Genomic DNA, 11,221 nt, shown 5'->3' with positions numbered 1-11,221 from the left:
TTCCAATATATTATACTGGAAGTGGGATCCCACTTCCAATTTATTAAACTGGAAGTGGGACCCAGTCGTTTTGCCCACTGGGAGACCTGGATCCCACTTCCAATTTATTCCATTCAAGTCAAATACATGTTTCGTGGGATCCCACTTCCAATGTATTGTAACCAAGTCAAATAAATTGGAAGTGGGATCCCACTTCCAATATATTCCAATATAGTGAAATACATTGGAAGTGGGATCCAATTGTCACTTTGTGAAGCAATCCGGGGTCAGTTTTGCCAAATTGGGCCCAATATTTAATAAAATAGAGTTCCAATGTATTACATTCAAGTCAAAATACATTGGAAGTGGGATCCCACTTCCAATGTATTCCAGCCAAATCAAATACATGTTTTGTGGGATCCCACTTCCAATGTATTGTAACCAAGTCAAATAAATTGGAAGTGGGATCCCACTTCCAATATATCCCAATACAGTAGAATAAATTGGAAGTGGGATCCAATTGTCACTTTGTGAAGCAATCCGGGGTCAATTTTGACAAATTGGGCCCAATATGTAATAAACTGTGGTCATTATTGACAAATTGGGACCAATTGGGACCAATTTGTGAAATAAATTGGAAGTGGGAGCCAGTTGTGACTTTGTGAAGCAATCCGGGGTCAATTTTGACAAATTGGGACCAAAATTTCATAAACTGTGGTCATTTTTGACAAATTGGGACCAATTTTGACCAATTTGGACCAAATCCCACTTCCAATTTATTTCATTCAAGTCAAAATAAATTGGAAGTGGGACCCCAGAATTTTGCCCACTGGGAGACCTGGATCCCACTTCCAATTTATTTCATTCAAGTCAAAATAAATTGGAAGTGGGATCCCACTTCCAATTTATTTCAGCCAAGCCTTATACATGCTTCGTGGGATCCCACTTCCAATGTATTGTAACCAAGTCAAATAAATTGGAAGTGGGATCCCACTTCCAATGTATTGTAACCAAGTCAAATAAATTGGAAGTGGGAGCCAATTTTTGACTTTGTGAAGCAATCCGGGGTCAATTTTGACACATTGGGACCAAAATTTGATAAACTGTGGTCATTTTTGACAAATTGGGACCAATTTGGACCAATTTGGACCAATTTTGACCAATTTTGACCAATTTGGACCAAATCCCACTTCCAATTTATTTCATTCAAGTCAAAATAAATTGGAAGTGGGACCCCAGAATTTTGCCCACTGGGAGACCTGGATCCCACTTCCAATTTATTTCATTCAAGTCAAAATAAATTGGAAGTGGGATCCCACTTCCAATTTATTTCAGCCAAGCCTTATACATGCTTCGTGGGATCCCAGTTCCAATGTATTGTAACCAAGTCAAATAAATTGGAAGTGGGATCCCACTTCCAATGTATTGTAACCAAGTCAAATAAATTGGTAGTGGGAGCCAATTTTTGACTTTGTGAAGCAATCCGGGGTCAATTTTGACACATTGGGACCAAAATTTGATAAACTGTGGTCATTTTTGACAAATTGGGACCAATTTGGACCAATTTGGACCAATTTTGACCAATTTTGACCAATTTGGACCAAATCCCACTTCCAATTTATTTCATTCAAGTCAAAATAAATTGGAAGTGGGACCCCAGAATTTTGCCCACTGGGAGACCTGGATCCCACTTCCAATTTATTTCATTCAAGTCAAAATAAATTGGAAGTGGGATCCCACTTCCAATTTATTTCAGCCAAGCCTTATACATGCTTCGTGGGATCCCAGTTCCAATGTATTGTAACCAAGTCAAATAAATTGGAAGTGGGATCCCACTTCCAATGTATTGTAACCAAGTCAAATAAATTGGTAGTGGGAGCCAATTTTTGACTTTGTGAAGCAATCCGGGGTCAATTTTGACACATTGGGACCAAAATTTGATAAACTGTGGTCATTTTTGACAAATTGGGACCAATTTGGACCAATTTGGACCAAATCCCACTTCCAATTTATTTCATTCAAGTCAAAATAAATTGGAAGTGGGACCCCAGAATTTTGCCCACTGGGAGACCTGGATCCCACTTCCAATTTATTTCATTCAAGTCAGAATAAATTGGAAGTGGGATCCCACGAAGCATGTATAAGGCTTGGCTGGGATAGATTGGAAGTGGGATCCCACTTCCAATTTATTCCAGCCAAGCCTTATACATGCTTCGTGGGATCCCACTTCCAATGTATTCCATTCAAGTCAAATAAATTGGAAGTGGGATCCCACTTCCAATGTATTGTAACCAAGTCAAATAAACTGGAAGTGGGAGCCAATTTTTGACTTTGTGAAGCCATCCGGGGTCAATTTTGACCAATTGGGACCAATATTTGATAAACTGTGGTCATTTGTGACAAATTGGGACCAATTTGGACCAATTTGGACCAATTTGGACCAATTTGGACCAAATCCCACTTCCAATGTATTTCATTCAAGTCAAAATAAATTGGAAGTGGGATGATCCCACTTCCAATTTATTTGACTAGTTAAGAATAAATTGGAAGTGGGATCCCACGAAGCGTGTATAAGGCTTGGCTGGGATAGATTGGAAGTGGGATCCCACTTCCAATTTATTCCAGCCAAGCCTTATACACGCTTCGTGGGATCCCACGTCCAATTTATTCTGACCGTGTCAAATAAATTGGAAGTGGGATCATCCCACTTCCAATTTATTTGACGGCCATTAAAATAAATTGGAAGTGGGATCCCACTTCCGATTTATTCGAATGGCGGTCAAATAAATTGGAAGTGGGATGTTTGCCTCCATCTGGTGGCCGAAAGCCGAACCGCAGGGAAAAGGTCAAAACTTTCGTGATTTTTATCTCGGGCCAGGGAGGGGCTAGGAACGTGCTTTAAAGTTCCGCGGGGCCACGGGCCCCCCCAGAGTGGCCCCAGGCGGGCGTGGGGCCCCTGAAAAATCCAGGCGCGCCGGGGCGCAGTGTCCGCCAAACGGCGTCTAGTAAGCTGCTCGTGGGACGTTCGGGTACTAACTAGAGGGAGTAAAAGTCGTAACAAGGTTTTCGTAGGGGAACCTGCGGAAGGATCAATAACGGTGACCTGGCCGCGGTCGGCGCCCGCCGTCCGTGCCGGTTGTCGAGTCGGACTCGAGAGGCCGAACCTCCCCCCCGGCGGGTACCTTCAAGGTATGGACCGCAGAAGCCTCGTACCTTTCGTCGTCGGCCGACGTGAGTCTCTCCCCCCTCCGGGTGGGTGGACGTAGCGAGCCGGCTTCGGAACTCGGGGTTATGCGAGGACCGCCTTAGGTGCATAGGTACCCCGGTCCGCCCCTCCCGTTCGCGGGGGGAAGAGTGGCGCCGGAGCCGCCCGCCGGGTAGTTAAACCCAAAAAACCATTGATCGTTGAAGGCTTGATTGTGCGTGCGCGAGTCAAAGGGGCTTACTCACCCCCAGGGCGTTGGCCGGTGCTCGCCGGCCTCGGTGGGATCTCCCTGAACCCATCCCCCCGGCACAGGGGGCGGTGGTGGACGGGAGCGTACCGCCGGGCGAAACTCTTTCCCCTCACGGGGTTAGAGCGGAGCTTAAGAGCGCATGCAAAATACCCCCGATGTTGGCTTCGCAGAGACGGACCGTATAATAGTCTAAGGCCGGTGCGCGAGTTGAAGGGGCCTCACGAACCCCGGATGCGTTTATAAACACCCGAAAGGAGACGGCCGGTGCCCGCCGGTCCTGACTAGGTGGGATCTACCCAGCGCCTTCCCCTAAGCGGGGACTTGGGAGCGTACCACCGGGCCTCGCTCATACCCTCCGGGGTGGAGAGCTTGGCTTTGAGCGCACGCCTGAATGCCTTAGACCGGGACCCGTAACGCAGCGAACCAAACCCCTGGGCCTCGCCGGGAACGGCGGGTGCCTAGACCCCGGTCTCCTAAACCACGTAAGTCTCGGGCACCTACTCGGGCGATCGTCCCCCGGGCCGTAACTCCTCGGTCCGGTGGTGACGCCCAGGTTCAATGACCTTTCCCCCCCTGCACGGGGGTGGAAGGCACCCGGCTTGAAATATATTGGCAAAAATTGTCTCTTGTTCGAATGGCTTCCTTCGCCCGGCCTGTAACGGGCCGGGCACAAACCCGAATACGACTCTTAGCGGTGGATCACTCGGCTCGTGCTTCGATGAAGAACGCAGCCATCTGCGTTAACTAATGTGAATTGCAGGACACAGATCATCGAAATTTCGAACGCATATTGCGGCCGCGGGGGTCCATCCCGCGGCCACGCCTGTCTGAGGGTCGCTTTACCCATCGATCGGTCTCCGCGCCCCCGCTGAGAGAGAGAGACCGCGGCTGGAAGCTCGCAGGGCCTGAAAACGGCCCTTCGTCTTCCCAAACGAAGACTCGGTTCCGAGCCAGTCCACGCGGCCCGTGTTGCGAGAGAGCTCCGTACAGGGAACGGAGGGAGAGCCGAGTAGGTCCGGGTCCACGTCCGTTACGGTCTCTCCCCGAGTCCCGAGCGGGGCTCCGCGCAGTCGGACGCGGGGGTGGCGAGTGCCGATTAAACCCAGCGAGCGGGCGAGTGAGCGGGCGGGCGAGCGGCCGGGGTGGGGGGGAAGGTGTCGCGGAGTTCGGTCTCGTGCCGGGCTCTCGCCCCTCGCCCCTAGCCTTCGGCCCTCCGCCTCCGCCCTCGCCCCCGCATAAGAAACCTCTGTGTGCGGCCTCAGATCAGACGAGACGACCCGCTGAACTTAAGCATATCAGTAAGCGGAGGAAAAGAAACTAACAAGGATTCCCTTAGTAGCGGCGAGCGAACAGGGAAGAGCCCAGCGCTGAATCCCACTTTCCCCTGACCGGGGTTGGCCGGGAAATGTAGCGTACGGAAGTCCGTAAGATCCGTCTCGGTGCGGACGCGGGACCAAGTCCTCGCGAACGTGGCTTCTTCCCATAGACGGTGAAAGCCCGGTAGCGAGTCCCGCGTTCCCGCCCGGGTAGGTCGGGCTTCTCGGAGTCGGGTTGCTTGGGAATGCAGCCCAAAGCGGGTGGTAAACTCCATCTAAGGCTAAATACCGGCACGAGACCGATAGCGAACCGAGTACCGTGAGGGAAAGTTGAAACAGGACTTTGAAGAGAGAGTTCAACAGAGCGTGAAACCGTTGAGAGGTAAACGTACGGGGACCGAGAAGACTGCCCCGGGGGATTCAGCCGGGCGGACGGCCCCGCGCTCGTCGGGTTCCGCGGTCGGGGGTGCGAGCGTATCCGGGCGAGAGGGGTGGGGTGCCGACTCCACCGCTCCCCGCTTCGGCTCTGCGCTTCGCCTCTGGACTTCGGGCCTGTCGGGCGTACGGAGGTCCGGCCCCGCCCGGTGTACTTTCCCCGCGTGGTGGTGAGTCGCGACCGGCTCCGGTTAGGCTTGGAAGGGCCCGAGGGTGAAGGTAGGTCCGTCCGGAGAAGGGAGTCCCCACGCGGCCCCCGGACACGGGCGTTCCGCTACAGCCCCTCGCTCCGACTTCGCCGATAACGCCGGGGCCGTGGAGCAATGTCCTTTCCGCGTTCTCCCCTCCTCCGGGATGGGGATGGGGGCCCCCCCCGATCGTTCGGTCGAAGCGGGCCGGCTGGGCTGTCCTCAGCCCCGGGCTAGGCCCGCTACGGCGATGCGGGGGGCGATCCAGGCCCACAGCACCCGAACGCCTAAGGTCAGCGGCTAAGTTCGGACCCCGAACGACCCGTCTTGAAACACGGACCAAGGAGTCTAACGCGTATGCGAGTCGAAGGGACCAGAACCCCCGGAGGCGCAACGAAGGTGAAGGCCGGCGCGCGTCGGCTGAGGTGGGATCCGTCCTAACCCTCCGAGGGGGCGGGCGGCGCACCACCGGCCTGCTCTTCCCACGTGCGGAGAGCGGAGCCAGAGCATACGCGGTGGTACCCGAAAGATGGTGAACTATGCCTGGGCAGGGCGAAGCCAGGGGAAACCCTGAGTGGAGGCCCGCAGCGGTCCTGACGTGCAAATCGGTCGTCCGACCTGGGTATAGGGGCGAAAGACTAATCGAACCATCTAGTAGCTGGTTCCCTCCGAAGTTTCCCTCAGGATAGCCGGCGCCGAAACTTCAAGTTTTATCCGGTAAAGAAATGACTGGAGGCCGCGGGGCCGAAACGGGCCTCGCCCTACTCTCAAACTTTAAATGGGTAAGAGGCCCGGCTCGCAGGCTTGGAGCCGGGCATGGAATTGACGGTGCCGAGTGGGCCACTTTTGGTAAGCAGAACTGGTGCTGCGGGATGAACCGAACGCGCGGGTTAAGGCGCCCGACGCAGACGCTCATCAGACCCCAAGAAAGGTGTCGGTTGATATAGACAGCGGGGCGGTGGCCATGGAAGTCGGCATCCGCTAAGGAGTGTGTAACAACTCACCTGCCGAATCAACTGGCCCTGAAAATGGATGGCGCTGGAGCGTCGGGCCCATACCCGGCCGTCGCTGGCGGTACTTGTCTCCCACCCCCCCCAAAAGCCAGCGAGAATGAGAGAGAGAACCGAGACTCATGGGACCGTATGCCGCGACGAGTAGGAGGGGCGCCGCGGTGGCGCAGAAGCCTTTGGCGCGAGCCTGGGTCGAGCCGCCGCGGGTGCAGATCTTGGTGGTAGTAGCAAATATTCAGATGAGAACTTTGAAGGCCGAAGTGGAGAAGGGTTCCACGCCGACAGCGCTTGGCCGTGGGTTAGTCGGTCCTAAGGGATAGGCGAGCGCCGTTCGGAAAATGCTGGGGCGATGGTCTCGTCTGCCTCGCGCTGACCGAAAGGGGATCGGGCCAATATCCCCGTACCTGGGATTGGTGGAGATCGAGCCGCCGAGAGGCGCTCCCGTGGCGGTAACGCAAACGAACCCGGAGACGCCGGTGGGGACCCCGGGGAGGATTCTCTCTCCTTGCTAAAGAGCTGGAGCGCCCTGGAATGGGTTCGACCCCGAGATAGGGGCTCAACGCTCTGAAAGGCGTCGCATGCGCTATGCGACGGCCGGGACGTTTCCCATCGGCCCTTGAAAATCCGGGGGAGGTATAGTGAATTTCCCCCCAGGCCGTACCCATATCCGCATCAGGTCTCCAAGGTGAACAGCCTCTGGCGTGTTGGAACAATGTAGGTAAGGGAAGTCGGCAAGACGGATCCGTAACTTCGGGATAAGGATTGGCTCTAATGGCTGAGCTCGGTCGGGCCCGTGTCTGCTGATGCGGGGTCCGAAAGCCCGGTGCTGCCCGTGCGACGGGGAGCTGTTCCCGGTCCACCTTCGGGCCCCCCCCCACTGGGTCCTGCGCGCGAGGAAGCGCACGGCGAGAGATTGTCCCCCCAGTATATCCAAACCCCCGTGAACAAGGCTCCGTCTGTCTGTCGGGGTCGATGAGAGTGGGTCGCGGCGAGCGAGACCTTAAGCCCCGGTGCGTGTCCCCCCCTCGGCGGTGGCGCTTAGGGGGCCTCGGTCAGGTCGACGGTAGGGGAGCCGGTCGTCGGTGGGATGCCGGCGGGGGAGCGTCCTTCGGGACTAACCTCCGTCGGATGACCGCCTTCGGCCTCCCTCTCCCTACCTAAGCCGGGCCGGGCTCCCGACGCCCGTCGCCGGGTGGGCCGCCCCCGGCTAAGCTCGAGCGTCCGGCCCTTCGCTCTCCCCCGATGGGACGCGGAGGGACGCAATGGAACGTAGGTCCGCGTGGGGGGGTTGCGGTCTCTCGTGCGTGTGTGGACTCGTAGCGGGCCACCGCCGGTGGTGGGGCTTCGGTGGGTCGGGGCGGTGTCCCTGGAGCCTCGCGCGCCGAGCCTAGGCTCCGTGGATCTCTCGGGCTTATGAGTCTCGCCTCGGGGGGAGACCTCCGGGGCCGGGTCTCTCGGCCGGCACCTAACAGCCGAATTAGAACTGCTGCGGACAAGGGGAATCCGACTGTTTAATTAAAACACAGCATCGTGAAGGCTCTTGGACCGGGTGTTGACACGATGTGAATTCTGCCCAGTGCTCTGAATGTCAAAGTGAAGAAATTCATCGAAGCGCGGGTTAACGGCGGGAGTAACTATGACTCTCTTAAGTTAGCCCCACTATACACTTTCTGGACAAAGGCCCATTCAAATATATTGCCATTGGACACTTATGACCACAGTGGGATTGTATGCCGGTTATGGATCCATAATGCCGTATAAAGCATGACCATTTGGACACTGAGTGATAACTTTTTCCAGTTTGATACCCGCGGCAAAATCGCCATTTGGACAGCACTAGGGGCACTGGTGCTCCATCTAGGAGTTCAGAACGTTGGGCCCATCCCTTTAGTATGTGTCACTTGGCTCTGATTGGCTCTGATTGGCTTTCTGAATGGAATAACCTACACCATCCAACTTCCAATATATTTAACAGTGTCATATATATTGCAAATGGGATGCATTCAACTTTGACCTCTCTAAAGTCCCGCCCAAAGCTTGGGGGAGGGTCTAAGGGTCCAGAAAGAGCGTAAAATGTCCAAATCAAATATAAATAAAATTTCTCTGGGCCTCTGGAAGCCTGGGCCTCTGGTAGCCTGGGCCTCTGGGCCTCTGGGCCTCTGGTAGCCTGGGTCTCTGGGTCTCTGGGTCTCTGGGACTCTGGGTCTCTGGGCCTCTGGGTCTCTGGGGCTCTGGGGCTCTGGGGCTCTGGGCCTCTGGTAGCCTGGGCCTCTGGGCCTCTGGGAGCCTGGGCCTCTGGTAGCCTGGGCCTCTGGGCCTCTGGTAGCCTGGGCCTCTGGGCCTCTGGGCCTCTGGGAGCCTGGGTCTCTGGGACTCTGGGGCTCTGGGTCTCTGGGTCTCTGGGTCCCTGGGGCTCTGGGTCTCTGGGGCTCTGGGTCCCTGGGACTCTGGGGCTCTGGGTCTCTGGGTCCCCGGGGCTCTGGGGCTCTGGGTCCCCGGGGCTCTGGGGCTCTGGGGCTCTGGGACTCTGGGGCTCTGGGTCCCTGGGGCTCTGGGGCTCTGGGGCTCTGGGTCCCTGGGACTCTGGGGCTCTGGGTCTCTGGGTCCCCGGGCTCTGGGGCTCTGGGTCCCCGGGGCTCTGGGGCTCTGGGTCTCTGGGGCTCTGGGTCTCTGGGGCTCTGGGGCTCTGGGTCTCTGGGTCTCTGGGGCTCTGGGGCTCTGGGTCTCTGGGTCCCCGGGGCTCTGGGTCTCTGGGTCCCCGGGGCTCTGGGGCTTTGGGTCCCCGGGGCTCTGGGGCTCTGGGGCTCTGGGTCCCCGGGGCTCTGGGGCTCTGGGGCTCTGGGTCCCCGGGGCTCTGGGGCTCTGGGGCTCTGGGGCTCTGGGACTCTGGGGCTCTGGGTCCCTGGGGCTCTGGGGCTCTGGGGCTCTGGGTCCCTGGGACTCTGGGGCTCTGGGTCTCTGGGTCCCCGGGCTCTGGGGCTCTGGGGCTCTGGGTCCCCGGGGCTCTGGGGCTCTGGGTCTCTGGGTCTCTGGGGCTCTGGGTCTCTGGGGCTCTGGGGCTCTGGGTCTCTGGGTCTCTGGGGCTCTGGGGCTCTGGGTCTCTGGGTCCCCGGGGCTCTGGGTCTCTGGGTCCCCGGGGCTCTGGGGCTCTGGGTCCCCGGGGCTCTGGGGCTCTGGGGCTCTGGGGCTCTGGGTCCCTGGGACTCTGGGGCTCTGGGTCTCTGGGTCTCTGGGGCTCTGGGGCTCTGGGTCCCTGGGACTCTGGGGCTCTGGGTCTCTGGGTCCCCGGGGCTCTGGGGCTCTGGGTCCCCGGGGCTCTGGGGCTCTGGGTCTCTGGGACTCTGGGCCTCTGGGTCTCTGGGCCTCTGGGCCTCTGGGCCTCTGGGGCTCTGGGGCTCTGGGTCTCTGGGTCCCCGGGGCTCTGGGGCTCTGGGTCCCCGGGGCTCTGGGGCTCTGGGTCCCTGGGACTCTGGGGCTCTGGGGCTCTGGGGCTCTGGGGCTCTGGGTCTCCGGGTCTCTGGGTCCCCGGGGCTCTGGGTCTCTGGGTCTCTGGGTCTCTGGGCCTCTGGGAGCCTGGGTCTCTGGGTCTCTGGGTCTCTGGGTCTCTGGGTCCCTGGGTCCCTGGGGCTCTGGGGCTCTGGGGCTCTGGGTCTCTGGGGCCCTGGGTCTCTGGGTCTCTGGGACTCTGGGCCTCTGGGTCTCTGGGCCTCTGGGCCTCTGGGCCTCTGGGTCTCTGGGAGCCTGGGCCTCTGGTAGCCTGGGTCTCTGGGCCTCTGGTAGCCTGGGCCTCTGGTAGCCTGGGCCTCTGGGCCTCTGGGAGCCTGGGCCTCTGGGCCTCTGGGAGCCAAAAGGAAGCTCCGGAGCTTAGGCGGCGGAGAGGTTGTTTGAATAAGGCCCGTTCAGGGAACCAGGGCGTTGGGTTTAATTAGGCCCCGGAGGTAGGCCCCGGTGGTAAACTCCGGGGCAAGCCTTATCAGAGGCCCAGGATGAGGTGTTCTTAATGTATTGGCTGATAGGGAGCCCCGGAGGTAGGGGACCCTTGGTGAAATTCATGCCGGGTTAGGGGACCAGGGCGTTGGGGTGAATAAGCCCCTGGAGGTAGGCACCGGTGGTAAGCTCCGGGGCAAGCCTAATCAGAGGCCCAGGATGAGGGTGTAATGAACTGGACAACCATCCCACTTCCCATGTATTGTACAGCAATTGGGCAACCATCCCACTTTCAATATATTGTGCGGCGTTTTGTCTCCCAGGTCCACCAGTGGGCAGAATGAACTTTGAGATTTGACGGAGGGTCCTTCCAATACATTATACAGCAATTGGGCAACCATCCCACTTCCAATATATTGTACAGCGATTGCGCAACCGTCCCACTTCCAATATATTGCGCGTCGTTTTGTCTCCCAGGTCCACCAGTGGGCAGGATGAACTTGCAATATATTATACAGCAATTGGGCAACCATCCCACTTCCAATATATTGTACAGCAATTGGGCAACCATCCCACTTCCAATATATTGTACAGCGATTGCTCAACCGTCCCACTTCCAATATATTGCGCGCCGTTTTGGCACCCAGGTCCACCAGTGGGCAGGATGAACTTGCAATATATTATACAGCAATTGGGCAACCATCCCACTTCCAATATATTGTACAGCGATTGCGCAACCGTCCCACTTCCAATATATTGCGCGCCGTTTTGGCTCCCAGGTCCACCAGTGGGCAGGATGAACTTGCAATATATTATACAGCAATTGGGCAACCATCCCACTTCCAATATATTTTAAGGTTCCAGGTCTACCAGTGGGCATCTTTTTTGACGGGGCAGGCTGATTGGTTTAG

At 57.1% G+C, this 11,221-nt stretch overlaps 1 non-coding gene across 1 annotated transcript; it reads left to right on the top strand.

Annotated features, from left to right (window-relative positions):
• The first annotated feature begins 4,117 nt into the window (after positions 1-4,117).
• Positions 4,118-4,271, top strand: LOC136686000 (5.8S ribosomal RNA). The gene has a single exon (XR_010800251.1). It is a non-coding gene; the product is annotated as a 5.8S ribosomal RNA (ribosomal RNA).
• The last annotated feature ends 6,950 nt before the right edge of the window (positions 4,272-11,221 follow it).

This window comes from Hoplias malabaricus, unplaced genomic scaffold (genome assembly GCF_029633855.1).
Source record: "Hoplias malabaricus isolate fHopMal1 unplaced genomic scaffold, fHopMal1.hap1 H_1, whole genome shotgun sequence".
NCBI lineage: Eukaryota > Metazoa > Chordata > Actinopteri > Characiformes > Erythrinidae > Hoplias > Hoplias malabaricus.
Note: the sequence above shows the minus strand (reverse complement) of the source record. Positions and strands in the feature narration are given on the sequence as shown.